Below are 21,256 nucleotides of genomic sequence, written 5' to 3'. Positions count from 1 at the left end.
AAAATTGTGTAAACGTCTGGAAAATTTTAAGAGCTAAATTAACAAAATAAGTTTATATTATGCAATATAACAAAATATCTATTGAACATTATCTCATTAGATATGTAGCGAAAATATTATGAATATTTTAACTCAGTGCATCCAGCATTTAATACCTTAGCACGATTTCATATTATTACTTCTTAGGTAGTTTTTAAAAATCTCTGATAGGACTCAAATGCGTTTTTGTTCATTTATGCTATTAGATCATGTAATAAAATGTTTCAATAAACTATTTTGTAACGTACGTTTTTTTAAAATGTATAGTTATTGAGATTTTTTAAAATAGTAATTATAAATATTTAAAGATAAGTTTTTGCCACTTTTCATCAAAAATATTTGGATACAAACAAAATAAATTTATGTAAATTTTGAAACAAAATAATTTATTTTCGTATAGACAAAATTCGTTTCATATAATTTTTAACATAAATAAAATTTCAATATATAATATACATATACACATATATTATATATCAATTTTAAAGATACATACGTTTCATATAATTCAATTTTTGGGTAATAAAAAAATTTGACTTTTAACAAAGGAAATATAGTGTTAAGATAATATAACTTGTTTTTGTAGCAGACACATATATTATTTTTAAATTAACATAGCCCTTTGGCCACTCTGAAATTAGTTGACTTGAGTAGTATAGGATAGCCGGAACTGGCGCAGGGTTCAGGGTGTGGATTGTGATTGTCGATCCGCCATATTGGATTGTGACGTCACGGCGGCCATCTTGTATGGCAGTGACCTTGACCTTTGACCAAGAAAACTTGTCAAAATTAGTCAAAATTGGACAAAAATTGCCCAGAATTCCTCATAAATTGCCAAAATTTCTTTTTTTTTTTTGGTAAAAAATTCCGCCAAAAAATCTCAAAAATTTTGATTAATTGAAAATTCCCGTTTTCGAGGGAAAATTTTCCCGTTTCGAGGGATAATTTCCCGTTTTATTCCTTAAAAATATCAGCAGCTAGAAATGTCCATATGTAGGCTTAAGCAACCATGTCTACAGCCTACGATAAGCCTCTGACGTCATCATGGATAATGATGTCACCGTTGCATTTATCGTTACGGTCGCCATCTTTAAAATCTTTAATTATGATGAGTTTTTAATGGAAAAAATATAAAAATAATAAAATATAAATAATAAAATTTTAATAAAAAATAATCAAAAAACAAACATTTACGACACGTAGCTCGGAGTCCTCGGTTCGAATGCGGCGAAGGCAAAAAAAAATGGCGAACTATCCTTCCCCCATGGTTGCTGCAGACAGACTGACCCCCACCACTTATGTCAAAGTATATATCGTCACCTAGTATGACGTCATGTCCGCCATCTTGAAAATCCATAATTTTTATATTAGAAAATTGGGAAAAATTTTAAAAATCACTAAAAAAATCAAACAATTGAATTAAATAATAAAAATTTAATAAACTATTACTTATAAACCACTGTTTCACATATTATTACTCTCACCATCTTGGATTATATAAATGTTGCATGTTTCGTTACGGCCACCATCTTGGTTCAGTACGATCTTATCGTTACACTTTACATTATGAACGCCATGTTGGATCATATTATTGTTGCATGTTTCGTTATGTTCGCCATCTTGGAATCGTGTAATTATTTAGCTAGAAATACGGGAAAAATTCCAAAATTCACCGAAAAAATCATACATTACTTAACATATTTAATCGATATTTGGTTCGACCCCTGGGTGATACAAAAAAAATATATGTAAAGATACTTGAAAAATTACAGGTTCGAAAATAAAACACTGTAATTTCTTTCTTAAACATAAAATTTATTACATAATTTCTATTCTACCACAGAATCAGTTGCGAAAGCCAGAAATCATATAATCATTTAGTTCCGCATCGGTGTGAAATGGCTTATTCTTAGCTCCAATCGGTTTATACTAGACAGAGACCAACCAGAACATTTACGGACATAGTCCTCCTCTTCTTGACAGAGTTTCCGGACACCGTGTTTAACAGTTTGCTTCACATCGTTAGAACTGTAAATTACTACAGCCGATGTCTTGAATGCACACTTCTTCACTTTGTCCTCGAACAGAAAAGATATACCATATAAACAGTCAAGCCACAAGTTATAATTTAAAGGTCCATACGTTGTTACTTCATCAGTAAGCTGATTGATTATGTTCTACCTGTTATCCTCAAGAAAAATAAAAATGTATTTAGTTCCAAATGGCTCCAAAAGGCTCCAAAAGGTTCCAAAATGCTCCAACAGCTCCAAATGCTCCAACAGCCCCAAATGCTCCAACAGCTCTAAATGCTCTAAATGCTCCAAATGGATCCAACAGATCCAAATGCTCCAAATGGCTCCAACAGCTTAAAATGGCACCAAAAGGCTCCAACAGCTCCAAAAGGCTCCAAATGCTCCAACTAGCTCCAAAAGCTCCAAAGGCTCCAAAGGCACCAATTTCTCCAACAGCTTCAAAAGGCTACAACAGCTCCAAAAGCTCCATATGCTCCAAAAGGCTCCAACAGCTCCAAATGGCTCCAACAGCTCCAAAAGGCTCCAAATGGCTCCAACTGCTCCAAATGCTCCAACAGCTCCAAAGGCTCCAAATGCTCCAATAGGCTCCAACATAAACTGTTTAAGGGTTTCCCCCTTTTGCTTTGTTAACCCAGCGCTCTTAGCATACGCCTTACCGCCCTGGGGCCCCCACGGGCGTGGATGCGGATACGCCGCATACGCAACCAGGAAGAGGGCTATGCAAAGGGACTGAGGCTACCCATCTCAGTTTATGCACCACCTCCGGCCCCCTACTCCACTCAGCTAACCAGCAAGTTGGATGCTCCCTTGCCCTCTGGAGTATCACTTCTGGCGCCTACCCCGGTCTCCCGCCTCACACTGGGACTCCTCAATCACCCAGCGAACCCGCGGTCCGGTGGAGGCCTACCCAACCTCTGCCAGCTGTCCAGGCTGGTTACCGGAGCTGTCCTCGTCGCTCACAATGTCGGTACTTCAATGGGCTAGGGAACCCTGATACCTGCCCCTAAAGCACTCGGGGCACCACTCCCAAGTACGAGTCCTACCTCACCAAGAATCCTGGGCCATAAGAAAACCTCAGCGGGGAACCATTCAAACATGATGGATTCTTCCCGTACTACGACCAACTTTTGGTCTCGTCGGCAGACTGTTCGCCGGTAGTTTGACCAGACCACCGCGCTTCAGAGTGCAGCCACGAGGTGTCCTCGTCGCCTCGGAAAACCCTCCGACCCGCCGTACCTCGGCCCGGCGGGTTTACAGCCGATTAAGGCCCGGATGCAACTGCACCCCTCCGGCGACGACCGCCATCAACCCCGGCTGGAAAATGGCAATCACAGTGTCCAGGCAGGAAGCACCTGGGGGTTGCCTCAGTACCTCCACCGACTACAAGGCTAAAGGGGAAACCTCGCCGTGCAGTTTACAGCCCGTTTTTAGGCCCGGGCGCCCGACTCCATAAACACCATACCCAGTCGAACTCCTTTACCATGGGGCCAGATCCATTCACTATGGGGCCCTTTGGGACCGATGCACCGAGGCTCGGCCGTCGAACCCCCCGGAAAGGTTTCTATCGCATCTGCTGTTGCCCGCAGATTCAGCCCTTTCACCATTTCTGGTCTCATACATGCAATTGAGGATGCACTGTGGCAGAGTTTGACCCGGCAGCGCCCTCTTTAGTTAGAGAGGTGCTATGACCAGAGGTTGGGGAAACCCTCCCAACATAGTCACCACGATCCTCCCCCAACAGCGGTGCCAACGTGGAGGCAGAGGGTTGCCACTTGGTGTGGAGAGGCTATATAATCGCATCACACACCCTTTCCGCGGACTTGGTGGTTCATGTCTCGGATACTAGAACCGGCAACAGTTCCGACACCTCAAACGACAATCACCTTCCTAGCGGTGTGTGGAAACCTTAGAGCAGGCAGAGGAGACCTCGGGGTTGCCTGAATCTCCTCACCGACTGCAAGGCTAAAGGGGAAACCTCGCCGTGCAGTTTACAGCCCGTTTTTAGGCCCGGGTGCCTGCTCTCCAGCGCCACTGCCAGAGAGGCCAAGTCCACTCCCACCACAAGGTCACTTTCGTCATCGTGCCAGTGATTATCACAAGCTTTATCAGGATAATTTATTTTATTACGACGTTTCCATCGTTTTGGTCTCAAGCCACCATCACAGTCTTCGCTCTGGCATGCTTTTGGTGCTTCAGCACAGTACTCAATCATGTCAACCTTATATGTGTTAGCACAGTCATCGAACATGTCAGCGTCAGATGTGTCACCACAATCTTCAATCATGCCAGCTTCAGATGATTCATCAAAGTCTTCGAACTTGTAGGCTTCAGGTGGTTCTCCATCTTTCACATTTTCATGGAGACGACTAGATATTGGAGTAAATATCTTTTCATTTCTAATGTGGTTGCAGCTTTCTTCTTTTGTTTTAAATTTTAAATTATTATCTTGATCTTGATCAGTATTTTTAGCATTAGCTTTTTCGCCTTCGATCCTCTTCCGCGATGTTGTAGCCCAGTCTTCGTTATCTTTATTCATCTTAATTGGACAGGTCTTGCAATGTCTATCCATGTAATATCTTCTACCAAAGGATTTCTGACACTGACTGCAATGAAATGGTTTTTGACAAGGACCCAAATTACACTCGCTTCTCTCATGTCGTTTAGCATTCTTTCTTAAGGTAAACACCTTGCTACAGTATCTACAGTGATGACGTTTTGATACAGCTACAAATCCCGAATCAGGATTCATATTAGTTACTCGGGTCTATCGCTGTCTGTTTTTTTCCGTCAGTTCTTGTCTGTTCCTGTTTGTTTTCCGACGGTTCACGTCTGTTCCCGTTTGTTTTCCGTCGGTTCCCGTCTGTTCCCGTTTGTTTTCTGTCGGTTCCCGTCTGTTCCCGTTGGTTTTCCGTTCGGTTCACGTCTGTTCCCGTTTGTTTTCCGTCGGTTCACGTCTGTTCCCGTTTGTTTTCCGTCGGTTCCCGTCTGTTCCCGTTGGTTTTCCGTTCGGTTCACGTCTGTTCCCGTTTGTTTTCCGTCGGTTCACATCTGTTCCCGTTTGTTTTCCGTCGGTTCCCGTCTGTTCCCGTTGGTTTTCCGTTCGGTTCACGTCTGTTCCCGACTGTTCCTGTCTGTTGTTCTGTCTGTCGCTACGGTCTTTACGGTCGTTCGGTTGCAGTCGGGTGAGATCTGGTAAGTATCTTTCCTAACGGCTGTAAATTTTCTGTCACCCCTTCTGGCCAATTGAATTTTACCGTTGTTTGCATCTCCACGTTGATGATATTTTTAATTTTGCTTCTGAAAGCCTATATCGTGTTTGGGCTGAATGTGTACCCATAACCCCCCCCCCCCCCCCTTTCCACTTGCACCAAACCACCCGTTACGTTTCTATTGGTGTAATTTTTGCTACTGATTTTAAGGTATGGCTTGCGTTGCCTGTGTAAATTATACAGTAATGGCATTTGTTACCCGCATAAGTACGTAACCTTTAATGCACCCTGTGTTTTCTCATTGACGGATGTTAACCCACTTAACCTGGCAATTCTTGTCTCACTTTGTACGTGCAAACAGGCTTTGTTAAAATTGCACGTGTTTAATTGTACTATTCTAGCTGTTACTATACTAGCTGTTATGCTTGAACGTATTTAAATTGTCAGAATCTATAAGATGCTGCCCTGTTTGTTAAACATTTTGTTAATAACATTTTATATGAATGAAATTATGATCTTCGGTAAACACTTTAAAAACACTATAGCTCTCTGCAATTTCCCCTAACTGAAGGGGAGTACTCATTATTCCGTGCGCGCCCTTTTTGCACACTAATATTAGTTACTTTGTAGTCCGTTCGAACTTTTCGTTCAAGCAGGCTCCAAACTTTTGATCGACATCTATCTTAATCTACAATTCTTGCATAAAACTACACCAAAATATTTTTGTAATAATGAACAGTTTTTTAGCTATCAGTTTTTTAATGACAGGTCTCTAACTGAACTTTTATTGTGTTAATTGTTCAGATAAAAGTGTCTAGGGAGAATTTTTTGAGTTACTTACAACGCAGTATATAATATTTTTTTTTCTTTTTTTATACTAAATGTCAAATTTTACGCGTCATAAAAGCTGTAAGTTTATATTATGGGTCATACAATGTTTGCTGTATGCAAAAATACGAAAACCAGTTTGTTGGCGAATTTTTACGTGAGCACATTTAGTTTTAAACTAAAACACTGATAGGCATTTCAATGAAATTGAAATTTTGTTTAAAAAAATTACACTGCTACTTTGCAATTAAGCCAATGCCTGGAAACCTATTAGTAAGAACACTGATTGAAGGTTTTAATTACCTTCTCCGAAAGGCCATGGGGAGGAAGGAAGACGTATAACGGAATTACATGCGCCAACCACGCAGCCCACTTAGATTTCTAATCACATTGTCGGGAGAAGCGACTTGGACAGGAAGCGGTGGAATATTCTTTGCGTTGATAATAAAACGGCCATGGCACACGTAATGTTATCAAATAAATCAAAGAAAGAAATCTTGGAATTTCTGGATCAAAATTTAGAGATGCGTTAATATACATATAACATTTCTAGCAATCATAATACAAATGGCAAGAAAACTATAAAACAAATAATTTTTATATAATACAAGGCAAAAATTAACTAATTTAATTCATTAGCAAAAAGTAAGTTTTAAGTCACAAATACAAAAAAATATTTCTGGATGAAAATTTAGAGATGCGTAAATATACACATAACATTTCTAGGAATCATTATACAAATGGCAAGAAAACTATAAAAATGGACACATTTTTATATAATACAAGGCAAAAATTAACTAATTCAATTCATTAGCAAAAATGAAGTTTAAAGTCACAAATACAGAAGAATATTATTCGGTGATTAATTCTTCCGCCAGTTATTCCAGTCACGATGTCAATAAAATAAAAACTAATTATTTAGTAAAAATTTTTCCAAAAGTAATTAATATATTTTATTTCTTTAGGTGTAATAAAACGTATTTTTGTATCGTGAAATATCACGAATATTTTTAACATCTTTCAATCAAATATATTTGAATATTTTTCAAGAAATGTTTTTAGTAAGAAGCATGTAAAGTAGTTTAAATTTCATATAACATTAAACAATCTGTTTTACTATCAAGGCAGTCAATTATAAATATGTATTATTCTTTTTACTTGTTGCGATATTTAATATTGTGGTTATTGTGTACACGTTTTCTAAAAAAATTTCACATTTTCGGAATAAAATTTTGATATGTAAAGTGCAGTAACGTTATGCGGACATAAATGAGTGGAAAAATATTAATTACATGTGTGAAATTAGGAGGGATTAAATGCCCTCTTAGATGCGATGGTTTTTTAAATATGATTTTTTTTCTGAGTAACTATTAAAGGTTTTCAATTATTTTTTATAACAAAGAATTTTAAAAAGTCGTGACGTTGACCATTCATATAGTTGACCCTGAAAGATTACTTTGGTTTAAAGTTGAAATAGTTAAAAAAAATTACGACATTGAACAATATAAAAATATTTATGACGCTGATGATGCTACCGTAACATAAAGATAAGTTGAATAGTTAAGAATTCATTGAATAATTAATTCATATTTTCTAATCTGGACGTTAGCGGGGTAACGAGAAACGAACAAGGATGAGACGGCAGATGGTGTTGACGGGAGGACGTACGGGAACACGTGAGCGCTGCAGATAGCCCGATGGCTCAGGGTTTCTCATTTTCGATACATCAGGTTCGATACAATTCTTTGGACATGCGCTAATGCAGTAGAGCACTATATTCCATGGAAAAAATTCAAGAACGGCATATATATATATATACACATACATATATATATATATATGAATGTTTGTATTGTGTGTGTGTTCGTTCATCCGATTGAGTTGAAACTTTGCAAACTTAATGTTCGAATCACAGGTATGGTCACCGTCTAAGTGAGATTCTGATAAAACTAAAACTTAAATCAGATTTTTTTTTATTCTTAATAAAATTTTGCCATTGCATTTATAACTCCTCGTTAATCCGATCACTATGAAATTTTTCATGTTTGACCTTTGAAAACATAGAGGTATTAATCGATGAAGAGAGTAGTGTGTTAATGGCGGTTCTGCGCCAGGCTTCAAGCTGAGGAGCCTACCGCCATCTTGGATTATGACGTCACGGCGGCCATCTTGGATGTCTTTGACTTTTACTTTGGCGGCCATCTAGGATCCGCCATTTTGATTTCTGACTTCACCGTTGAAATTTACGTTACGGCCACCATCTTAGAAATCCGTAATTTTTATGTTATAAAATCGCAAAAAAATTAAAAAAAATTAAGTAATAAAATTTCATAAAACATTTAATAAAAAATAATTTAAAATTTTATTATGAATTACACTTACGCCATGGAGCTTGGAGTCCTCGGTTCGAACCTGGCGAGAGCAAAAAAAAATGAGGCCAGGTCCTTCCTCCACGGAAGCCGCTGGCAGACTGACCTCCCATCACTAATGCCAAGGTTTATATATATCAATAGTTAGTATGATGTCACGTCCGCCATCTTCAAAATCTGTAATTATTATACGATTTCAATGAAAAAATCTTATATTTATAAAAAAAATTAATTATTCAAAATTTAATAAAATATTTTTAAAAACACTGTTGCACTTTTTGTTATGGCCGCCGTTTTGGATTCTAGAAATGTTGCAAATTTATTTATGCCCAACATCTTTGATGTGTATGACATCATGGTTGCACTTTTCGTTGCGCCCGTCATTTCGGATTTAGAACGTCTCAATTATCGTTACGGCCGCCATCTTGAAAATCAGTTATTTTTATGCTTTAAATTTAAAAAATTAAAATTCATAAAAAAATAATGAAACAAACTTTTATAAAATATTATTAAAACACGTACTCACTTCGATAGTTCGAACCCGGTGAGGTCAAAAATATAAAAAAAAAAAAAATACGATACATCCTTCCTCCATGGAGTCACTGACCGACTGACATCCCACCACTCATGCCAAGGTATGTATATATGTATATATATATATCGCCAGCTAGTATGATGTAATGTCCACCATCATATTTTCGTATGCTCGAGTGCGCTGTTATCATTGAAAGTTAATATTGTCTATTGACTTTAAAAAATTTCATTGGTATTTTAAATTTTTTTTTAAATTTAATTTAAGGCTATTTAATATATTTATTACTTATGAACAAAACAGAGCTAAACTTTTTAATATTAACCGTTGTTATGAAATATTTGTACTTAAACAAGAAAAACCAAGAAAAATTATATTGTAAACATAATGTTTTATGACAAATGACCCATGTACACAGTTATCAAAAATCGTTTTTATTGAATACTGAAGTAAATCATTATTGTGCGAGATGAGAGTAAAATTTCAAGGCAAAATTTTAATGCAACGTTTTGTGAAACATTGTTGTGAAACGTTTTTAAACGAAAATGTCAGATAATATGTACATAGAAAAAGATATATAAATATATGATAATGTTTTAATCGTTGCTAGGCTCGTTTTCGTTATTCCTGTTTGTGCAATAATTCATCCCACACTAAAAAAAATGGAACCGAGAGAGACGAATGAACGAAAAATAAGGCAGAAAGTGTGCGCATGCGCTTGTTTCAGAAAATATATATAGGTATTACATAAAGTAAACTGTAATTTCCGTGAATTCTATATTTGCTACCGCGTGCTCGCATTTCTCCTTCTTCAACCAGCAGCGTAGAGAGCGCGGTTGAGAGAGTAACTACATTTACCGCATGGATAGCGCTACTTGTTATGAATTTCATATTTTGTTCAGAGATTTGGTGTATTCTAAATATTAGAATTGTTTGAAGAATCAGTACAGACGCAGTTCTTTTCTTTATGGTGTGAATATTTCGACAGTGAGTACAATTCAATGTTTATTGATATTTTTTTTACTTAATGGTCTTCTTTTTATCTTTCTCTGTCTTTCTTTCTGTGTCTCTTCCATTTTACACTTAAAAAAATACTTACGCGACGAGGTTTTATTTTTCAAAGAAGTTTCACTTGTACTAAGTTCCACAAACTATTTTTTACATGAGAAAAAGTTAAAAATTAAAATTGAAATTAAAACAAAAATATTATTGTTATACTACAAGAGATTTTAAGTTTCCAAATATTATAATCGCTCACATGCACCTAGTACGTGCCACCTATCCGATATCTCCTATTTTATTCGATCACACTAACCCCAACCACGACGGTTCGGCAAAACCTGCCCGTGAACGTTACCATGACGTAAAGCAGCGAACACAGAGGGAATTTATTTTTTTTCTGCCTTGCGTTTCCGAGCGGCCCTGGCAGTTAAAAGCCTGTCACTACCAGTAACATCCGGTCGGTATCTGACCCGCGTTCACTTCCGTCGTAGCCCCTGGCCAGCTGCAACCAGCAGCACTCGCCGTGACGTATCCTTGTTGATGCCCCGTGACTGCAGTTTGTGTCATGGAACTCATCCCGAATTAGATAGTGCTCAAAATTAGTGGCAATGGTCACCGTATTTAATATTTGCTGGTTTTTGGAGAGTGTGTACACAGAGAAAAAAATGTTTCTTTGAGAGAAACTAATTTTTGGTTGTATATGGCGAAACAAACATTTACTTGACGTAACATAAGATATGTTTGGCCATACCAAATTTTATCTGTAACAAAACTGATTTCGTACCCCTAACAAAATATTTAGTTGAAATGACAAAGACATTTTTTCGGTTCAAACAAATATTTGCTGCAACAAAATATTTGCATCTATCACAATTAATATTTATTTGGCTTTATACAAACAAACATAGCTATTATAAAGGCAAAAAAAAAATCTTTCAGAGTAAACAACTAAATGTAATTCTGTTTCCAAACACCTTTAACATATGCTAAAGGATCCTTGAAAAGTGCACCTAAAAGTATGTGAGCAATATTTATGTCCTTACGTATAGTAGCTAGGATCCTTTGTGAATGGCCGATGCAAGTAGTATAGAAAAAGGGCTCCGGGCGTAGGTTGTAAGGGTTTGAGCCGATGAGCCGAACCACTTCTTGGATTGTGACTTCACGGTGGCCATCTTCGACTCAAAATTTGCTCAAAATTCCTCAAAATGACTCATAAATTCCCGTTTTGAGGAAAAATTTCTCGTTTTCTTCCACAAAAATTCAAAAATTATGATTTCGAAAAACCTCAAAAATCTTTTGCCTTACAAAGAAAACAAGTTCCTAAAAGAAGCTTTAAAATTTATGACTACAGCCTCCGATAAGCCTATTTTAGGATTATGACGTCACCGTTGCAATTTCTGTTACGACCTCCATCTTAAAAATATTTATTATCCGATTTTAATGAAAAAAATTTTAATTAATAAAAAATTCAAATAAAGAAATTGTAATAAAATTATTTAATAAAAACATACTTTTACGAGTCCTTGGTTAGAACCCGGTGAGGGCAAAAAAAATGACGACTGTTCCTTCCCTCACGGTGGATGCTGGCAGACTGACTCCCCCCACCACTTTTTTCAAAGTAGAATATATTTTGTCACCTAGTATGACTTCATGTCCGCCATCTTGAAAATCCGAAATTTTAATGCTATAGATTCGGAAAAAAATTCCAAAATTCAGTAAATAAATTTTTATTAAATATTATGATTCATTAAATCAATTCCAATCCTTAGTCCGAAACCGGCAAGAGCTAAAATAAAACAACAGATCCTTCCTCCATAGAAGCTACCTAGACTGACATCACAATACCAATACCAAGATGTATATATATATATATATATAGGTGTATATATATATATCGTCAACTGGTATGACGTCATGTCCGCCACTTGTCTTCGTCCGCTGGAGACCACCATCTGGTTTTCGTCTGCTAGAGTGTGCCACCATCATGTTGTACCAACCTCGGGGATTAGTACAAGAATTTACCAATTAATTTAAAAGAAAACAGCAATAGAACATTAGCATTAAGTAAGCAGGGTGCCTAATGAAGGACATGTGAACTATTACCAAAGTTAATACTTTCCAAAGGATTTACACAATTTCGTTCCACAAATTTATTTGTTAAAAACAAGTAACATGCAACTATGAAAATGACAGCGAAAAGTCGGAAGTAAGCACATAAAGGAACAAATAACGACCAAAAACAATCAAGGCGTAACTGCACAAAAAACTCGTGAGAACAGTAGCAATAGCAATGACTAATCTTTACATCATGCAATGCAATAAACTGAACAATTCATGCAATATAATTAAGTTTCCTGCATATCATGATTAAACAATTAAAGCTTAACGGCACTAAATAAGACTCGTGAGTGCAGTAGCAATAGCAATGATTAACCCATAAATCATGCAGATGCAATATCATGCAATACAATACAGTTTCTAAGCCGTAAATTGCTAAAGATTCATACATACTATCGCAACTATGCAAGAGCGATATCATAATTACAATAAGCATTAAGCAATTAATACATTGGATAAGGTTTTATACCAAAAGAGAGCAGCCAGATACAATTACAGCATCCGACGAAGGTTACAACACACTTTGCACAAGACGACCTAACCTAACCTGGTCATGGATTCACGAACCTTCGTAAGTAGAATCACAATACTCAACTCCGTGCAGTACAAACTGCAATACAATAAAACAATTAAATTACTAAGATAACATAATTTTCGACCCCGCGGCGTCGGTAAATGCAACACATACACAGTAACATTAAAGGATTGAACTCCTCGCAACGTTTATTTAAGCTCCTTTTACATAGAGAGTGTCATGCGCCGACCACTCGTGAACATTAAAGTTGACCAAAAATTGGTAATATTGGACAAAGGCAACACAGCCAATCAAAACGACTGAGTTACATTATTACACAAAATGATTCCTACACGTAACTAATGATAAGGCAAACTATATTTCCAAAGGCAATCCAAAAGCCATTTAGAAAAAAGCCTAATCCAAATTTAATCACATAACCTAACCATCGTGCTGCCCACACACGTCGGACACGGAGAACTACCTGCTACCCAATTAGTTACATGTTGCCTCGTTCGAGCCTGGAAAAATAAGGTCAAACAGCCGTTGCAACTACCAGGGAGACCAAACGCTCGAGCGCATGCGCAGAGAGAAGACTGGAGGAGGGGAAATGTACGGCAGGCAGCACAGACCACCAGGGACTAGAGGAGAGGAGGGAGGGATGATTCTTGTTTGGCGATAACGTCACACTTATAAATGTCTTCTTGCTGCCGACACACGTGAACACCATATACAAATTTTTTAAAATTATTATTTCCAAAAAAAAATATTGTTTATATCCTAATATTATTGATAGAAAATCTATTAGAAATCATTTTTTTATTGCTGTTATTATTTGTACTATAGAAAAGAGGAACTAAAATAAAGTACTTACTGGTAATTGTACAATACTAATCGCGCGCTAACAGGCGAATAATACACCACTACTCAGTATAACATTTTTTGAAATTAATAGCAAAATAAAATGTCGCCACATCTGATACAGTTGTCATTAACCATTTCGTACTTTATTGTTTACCACAACATCTCCTGAGCCAACAGAGAGACGGTCGTGCTAACATTTGTCGCTAGGTGTCTCGTCGCGTCTCGCTCGGTGTGACCACTCACACTCGTCTCGTCGCGTCTCGCTCGGTGTGACCACTCACACTCGTCTCGTCGCGTCTCGCTCGGTGTGACCACTCACACTCGTCTCGTCGCGTCTCGCTCGGTGTGCCACTCACACTCGTCTCGTCGCATCTCGTCTCATCGTCATTTCGTCGCATTCTGTGGGGCCAAGATCTTCCTTTTATGGGTCCAACTGCAACACTTTTTTCCCCTTTAATAACAAGTTTTCACTCGAAGCGTTGCCAAAAAACTTTAAGAAGTAAAAAAATATAAATTTTTATAATTCACCTTGTGCGCACATTCTGGAAGTGCAAGCGGGCAATTAACAGCCGCCGAGTGCTAACTCACTCCACATCCTCCCGCCTAACAGCTACCCCCCCCCCCCCCCCCATCAACTACTCTCGCGAGTTTCCTGGCCTCTTGCCCGCCCATTAGACTGATTGTGACTCCTTCCAGTCCGCGGCGCGCTTCGACACCTGCGCTCAGCCACGCCACGTCATAGTGGAGACCGGAAGAATTCGCGTCTTCTTTTCACGATATGATAGAATCCAAACAACCGTACCTTTATTTTGCTCCTCTGATTGGCTTACAGTTTATCTGAATGACTTTGAGCCAATGAAAAACCTTCAACTAAAAAAGTATCGACTAGCAAGCGTCCCAGTTGAAAGGTGTCACGAGTCAGTAGCCGATGAGCGGGTGGCATTTCCCCGAGTGTGTAGGGGATTGTTGATTTTATACTAGAGGTCATCCAAAGCGCGATTTGTTCCAGTCTCTAGTCATTTATAGTATTACTAGCTAATGCCTAACATGCTTGGCAATGCCTCGATCTATTTTTGTTTCTAATTTGTTTGGTGAACTTACAGATATACAAAGCATCTCTCCCTCATTGTCTATCTCTCTATCTAACTCTATATGTATATATCTATATCTACATTCATATCCACCTCTCTATCGCTCTTTATCTCTCTTCATCACTCAATCTCTCTCTCTATATGTATATATATCTACATATATTTGTATATGACACTGTATAGCAATGTAAATATTTATTTGTCTTTATACCTGACACATGTGTGACGTAGGTACTTAAAAACACGTGCCTATCCGAATGCAACGTTGTGCCAAAATTACAAATCAATCATTGAACATTTTTTGGCGATTTAAGATTTTAAGCGAACGAACATTTACCTTTTTATTTATATAGATAATATTTCAATTATATGTACACCATTTCACTTTTAACTGCAATGACTATATCCTAAAAAATTTGTGATGACTATATCTAAAAATTAGTGATATAAAATTAAAAAAAAAATCATATCCAGCACCCCATTACTAAAATTATGTTCATTATGGTTTTTGAGATTATAAAGTATTTTTTGTATAGGCCACTTCCTAAAAATATTGTTAGAAATAATTGACAAATTATATTAAAAACCCCGCTTTTATTTTTACAGAGCTTATTAAATTTTTCTTATTTTCAAAATAAAATGTCGCCATTTTGACACAGTTGTCATTACATATTTCGTATTTATGGTTTACCACAAATGTTAGCATTAAAGCACTACTACAAAACTGCAGACATTAAATAATTAATAAAAATGAAGACGAAAATGATTTTAGCTTACCAGTTAAAAATTATTTTGAAATTAAATAACTAGCATTTATGGTCCTACAAAAAATAGTTTAGAGGAAGAATGATAAAAATTGGTAAGTTCTAGGTAAAATAAAAGCTCTTGGCCGTCTTTCAAGAATATATCCAGAAGGCTTTAAACTTAGCAGGGATGTTCCTTATATTACATACACATTAACTGAGCTCGGGGTTTTCCTAAAATCAGACTCTTAGCCGGGTTACAGGAGCTTTAAAGATTTTAAGTCTTTAACGCCTTCCAAGGCACATTTTCCACCAAAACCAGACCTATTGTATACCTTATCCCAATGAAAAAGAATACATTTTTTAAATATTAGATATTTACGGTTATTGACCCCCTCCCCCCCCCTTAGCGAGGGGGAGAAAGTCTATACCTGGGCACATTTTCCACCATAAACCGATCTCCAAAACACTCTAAGTTGAAAGGAATACATTTTTTAATTTTTCGAAATGTTGGGTCTTTAACACTTCTTCCTCTCCCTCCTTTAGGGGCACAGTCGACCACGGGGCAAATTCCCACCATGCCCCGACCTCATGGATACACATAAGGCATGTTTATTTCCCGTAGCTCGAAAATAGTATTTTTTTGATCCTCTGACCATACTACTTTCCCTTAACCCTAAGGTCTTAAACTATCAAAATATTGTATTGTCAGAAGTTATTTATATGTATTCAAAATTTCAACGCATTCGGAAGTCAAAAAGTGGATCAAAAATTAAATGGAAATAAAGTACTACATCTGATTGTGATTCCTTTTCGTCGAATGTGGTTCCAATTGTGCTTCCTTTTCGTTTGTTGAACTTCCTTTTTGTTGATTGTGGTTCCTTTAGTCAGGGCCGGATTAAGCGGGGGGGGGGGGGGGGGGGGGGCAAGGGGCCCGGGCCCTGGGCCACCCACCAATATAGGGGTGAGTATCACAAAACAGGAAAAATAAATGTTTTTTTGCTGTGAACTGTTTACAATTATAGGGAACATTTAACAAGACAACTCTAGCTTGATAAGAAATGTAATAAACAATTTTTATGTTCTAAATTAGTTAAAATTATAAAAAATCATGCAACGTTATTGCACTGGCTAGTTCTTCCAAAAACGTAGTGATGCACATTACGTTTAGTTAAAATGGCTGATAATATACTAATTTACACCATTTATAATTATTCACAATAATATGTTTAGTATGTTTATTTACTTGAAAAATACAAATTGCAATATGTAAAAATAATAAAAATTATTTATTATTACCAGTGACCAGGAATATGATCATTATCCTAGTAAGTAGGTTTCATTTTCTAACTTGTTCATAGGTGGCAGCACAATCACAATGTCAGTACAGAACTAGTCATTGTCTTCTAGAGAGTAATGTTGTTATGAGTCCCTATGACAAGTGCGATCTCAGTTATGTGTAGTTTACTTGTTTAAAAGTTAATTCTTATTTTTCCATGTAATGTTTATTAATAGTCATATTCCTGGACTTTGACTCATGATACATCTTGGTAAGTGAAAAACTGTTTTATTATTCTAATTAAAATGAACAATGAATGCATGCTAACAGTGCTTTCAGTGTAAACCTAACCTCAAAAGACTTGGAGGGAAATCTCAATCTTAATATGATGCACATTCCATCATTGCCCTGCCTATTTGGTCAGGACCACGGTCATATAGATAGGTCTGGCAACTTACCTTCATTATAAATAGGCTTAGTGAAGCTTGCGGTGGCCTGCGAACTAACGGCACTACTAGTAGTTGAACCCATCATTAACATTGTGTTATATGGGAGTTTCATCTAAAAGTGGATATATTTTTTTAAACTCTGTTTCGTTTTAAACATTGGGTAAAGTTTTGAGTTTTTTTATTTATTTGAAAGATTTTTAGGGTTTAACGCATAGCAATAACTTGTAACTTTGCTGCAATTGTCAGTTAAAGTTTTAATTTACTAAAGAAACTATATATCACTTTTTTATTATTGAGAAGTCTCTGGTGTAGTGTAATGGATAAAATCATGAGCTGGCAACTTGTGAGCTCGGGTTAGAAACCTGCTAGATCCCTTTCTGGTTAGATTTTAATTTTTTATTTCTCGCAAAATTAAACTCTTATTTAAATATGTTAGATATATTTTTACTGTTAAAAATTTATTATTTGATTGGAAGATGGTCAAATGTTATGTTTTGTCTGATAATAAATAAATTCAGAGTAGTTACTTAATTACTTGCTAGAATTTTTGTAAATGTTTATTTTATTTAAAATCTCATCTAATTATGTAATTTAACAGTTTAAACATATCTAAATTATGAAAGTATTAGTGTACTTTGCATTTTTTATTTCTTTTGTTATTTTCAGATTACCAGCATGGACAATTGTGAAGTAGATCGACACAGAAATCGCACAAGAATTTGGGAGACTGGTGTTTCTAAAATACGTAAGGTAAAAGAAGCAACAATGAAATCAGCAGAAGAGGTGGCAAAGTTAAGAAAATTGGACCAGTTCTTCAATGTTCAATCAAGACAAGTGTCGGAAAGGAGTGATGATTTTCCAGAACGTGATAAACCTGACAATGCTTCAGTGGAAATGGTTGTAGATCTCGGCGAAGAAAAGACAGAAGTAGTAACTGGTCAGTGGCGTAGCGTGACATCTCGGCGCCTGGGGCGGGAGACTCATTTTGCCGCCCCCATTCTATAGGTGCTTAATTAAAATTAAATTTCACATGCAATGAGGTACCTTTTATTGAAGTTAAAATAGGATGAGCGGTTTTACAAGCGGATTCTACGGGCCTTATGAGCAGCGAAGGCAGAAATAACTTTGTCAAAATCAATATTAGCAGCCAATTCTTGTTCAATCGACAATATAGCCAAGTTTGATAGTCTAGCGGAGCTCATAGTAAATCTGAGGTAATTTTTTATTAGCTTTAACTTCGAAAAACTTCTCTCACAACTTGCAACACTAATCGCCAAAGTCAAATATATACGAATCAAGATGACTATATTTGGAACCGAAATTCCGTGATTCAGTTTTTTAAAGAACTGGAGGAGCTCCAGTGGTCCTTTACCACTTATATCTTCCTCTGATTCAGAACAGGCAACAACAACAAACTGCTGAAGACGCTTCCGCTCCATCTGAAACTCGTCCTTGTCGATGTCTTCTAATACATGGGAAAGATCACACTCGAACTTGCTGTCCAAAAGTTTTGCTGGCATCAAAAATCCGAACTTGTCCGATATTTCTTGAATTTGCTGGAATCGAGTCGTCATTTCTTGAATGATCTTGTCGAATGATGCGATAATCTCTCGACGGATTTCCTGTTCGTGAGACAAAGCTGCATCTTCAGAAGATTCATCGCCATGGATGCGTTTTTTACTGCGAATTCTTCTCGTTTTGAGTTCGATTCCAAGTTTTTCGCAGAGAGTCTTAGCAAAGTCAATTGCTTCTTGCACGAAACGGTCTCTACTTTCCACTAAGAGGGTTTTCAAAGCGCAGAGTTTCTGAGCACACTTATCCACACTTAGTCCTCGTTGCTGCAGGTAAATCTGTGCGTCATCTACTTCAGGTAACACTGCAGCCCAAAAGCCAAGAAAAGTTAGGAAGTTAAATGACTGCATAGCTGTCAGGAGAAGACTGGCTCCCGATCTTGTTTCGGAAGTTTGAGATGAATCTGTTAATTGTTCCAGTACCTCAAGAACTACCTCAAACTTATTTTTAAGCATCTTGACAGCTACATGTCTAGCGCTCCAGCGCGTTTCAGTGACTCGTTTTACTGCTTGACCTGTGACGGCAACCAAAGCGTTCCATCGAACAGTTGATGCGGAAAAGAAGGCAAACAGCTTCTCCAGAGTTCCAAAAAACGTCACGGAATCCACTGATTCAGAAGCAGCGTGTACCCCAGCCAAGTTTAGTGAGTGGTTTGTGCATGCAACGAATATAGCTTTCGGATTCAGTGCTTTAATCCGGGCTTGAACTCCATTGTGGATCCCTGACATTGTGGCAGCATTGTCATAAGCCTGTCCTCTCAGATTCTGTATGTCCAGTCTGTCTGATGTTATCTTCGCGATTATATCGTTACTGAGATCTTCTGCATTTTTTCCTTTTGGTTCGAAGAAGTCAATGAAAGATTCTACCACGGCGACTTTTTCTCCTTCGATATGTACGTATCGCAGAACTTGGCTCATTTGGTCATTGTGGGAGATGTCTGGTGTAATGTTAAAGATTACGCAATAATATTTAGCTTCTTGAATACGACGGATGATGGTGGATCGAACTTGCTGTCTCAGTAAGTTTATAAATTCATTCTGGGTTTCTGGAGATAGATACGAAACTGAGACTCTTGCTCCCAGCTTTATCTTTGTCAGGTGTTCCATTAGAAGAGGGTCGTATTTAGCTAGGAGGTGCACTAACTCCAGAAAGTTCTCGCGATTGCCACTAACATCTCCTCGAATGTCTTCTCGATGTCCTCTGAAGGCCAGATTCTGTTTGGCTAAGAACTGGATAATATTCAGCAACCTGTACAGTACATCCCTCCACTTCTTCTCCTCACTTTCTAAAACTTCTTGTTGTTTCTGATCGATGGTTGCTTTACAGTTCAGGCGAACTTCCAACTCCTTCTATTTCAAGAAGCTCTGTTCATGGCCCAGGCTATTTTCATGGTCTCCTATTCTTGGATTTAGCTTCCACCATTTGTTGAATCCTTCTTCAGATGCGAAGTTAGAGCCGGAATTGCCAAACAGCTTGCAAGAAAAACAATACAAGGATTGCTTCAAAGGCGAGTACACCATCCATGTTCGGAGAACCTTTTCGCCGTTAGATAATGGTTTGTAGAACCACTATTTGGTTAGTTTTCGGGTACCGCCTTTCGTTGAAGTCCCTGAGCGAACAACATCGGCAAATTTGGAATCGATGTGCTGTACTGAGTCAGATCCGCGACGTACTAGAAGCGTTCTTACTTCATCGGTCATAGGAGAAGGCCAGCAACCTACATCGTCGAGATTCACATCTTTGATTTCGGCAGGAGCAGAGGGCACGATTTAAATTATGTCTTCTTTGGCAACATTCACTTTTTCTGCAGGCTTATGACTAGATGCTTGAGGTACTTTTGATGAGTCGACTTCGTCTTGACCCTGCTCTGTGGTGGGACCAGAACTACTTCCAACTGCGACAGCAGGTACGTCTTCTTCTTGTACCTGTAAAATAAATTATGTATTCCCATGAATATTGGCCGGAGGACACGTTCGAATTTCCAATAAGTATTTTATCTATCACAAAACAAGTGGTTTTGGTGACGGCGCGGTTTGCCGGGCTTATAGGAAGATTTACAAACAAAATTGATTTTGTATGGCAGCTACCTTTTTTAGAGTTTCCCGGTAAAAACTGACAGAGTAAGCCATGTTATAGATGTTATTAAAAGATAAAATGGCAAGAAATTTGAGAAAAATCGTTGGCGCCATTTTTGAGATAAATGAAAAATTATGTTTTCTTTGTATGACAGGTACCATAAATAATCAAGTTATCCAAAAACAAAAAAAAAATATTCCTAGACTACTACTAGATTTACAAAACATCCCCTATTGAAGTTTTATTCAAGAAGCAGGACAAAATTCAGTCGTAAACTTAAAAAGATGTACCTTAACTCAATAAAATTTATGTTAATATACTCAATACTTTTTAAACAATAATCAATGTTCAAACAGCTATTAGAGCAATTTTAAGTGTATTATAAAATAAGTTTTAATGAACGAGTGTGACTCCGTACTCGCAGACAAACCTAGGTGAATAGGTTTTGCGAGACTAATGTAAGAAATATTGTAACTTTTGTAAACAATAAATAAATAAATAATAATAATAAATAACTGGATTAATTCTAGGCCATGCA

At 37.2% G+C, this 21,256-nt stretch overlaps 1 protein-coding gene across 1 annotated transcript in view; it reads right to left on the bottom strand.

Moving 5' to 3' along the window:
* Positions 1 to 21,256, bottom strand: part of LOC134536501 (5-hydroxytryptamine receptor-like) — a 1,474,690-nt gene that overhangs the window by 694,673 nt on the left and 758,761 nt on the right. The gene's annotated exons all lie outside the window — the stretch shown is intronic.

The sequence above is a fragment of the Bacillus rossius genome, chromosome 11 (assembly GCF_032445375.1).
Source record: "Bacillus rossius redtenbacheri isolate Brsri chromosome 11, Brsri_v3, whole genome shotgun sequence".
Taxonomy (NCBI): domain Eukaryota; kingdom Metazoa; phylum Arthropoda; class Insecta; order Phasmatodea; family Bacillidae; genus Bacillus; species Bacillus rossius.
Note: the sequence above shows the minus strand (reverse complement) of the source record. Positions and strands in the feature narration are given on the sequence as shown.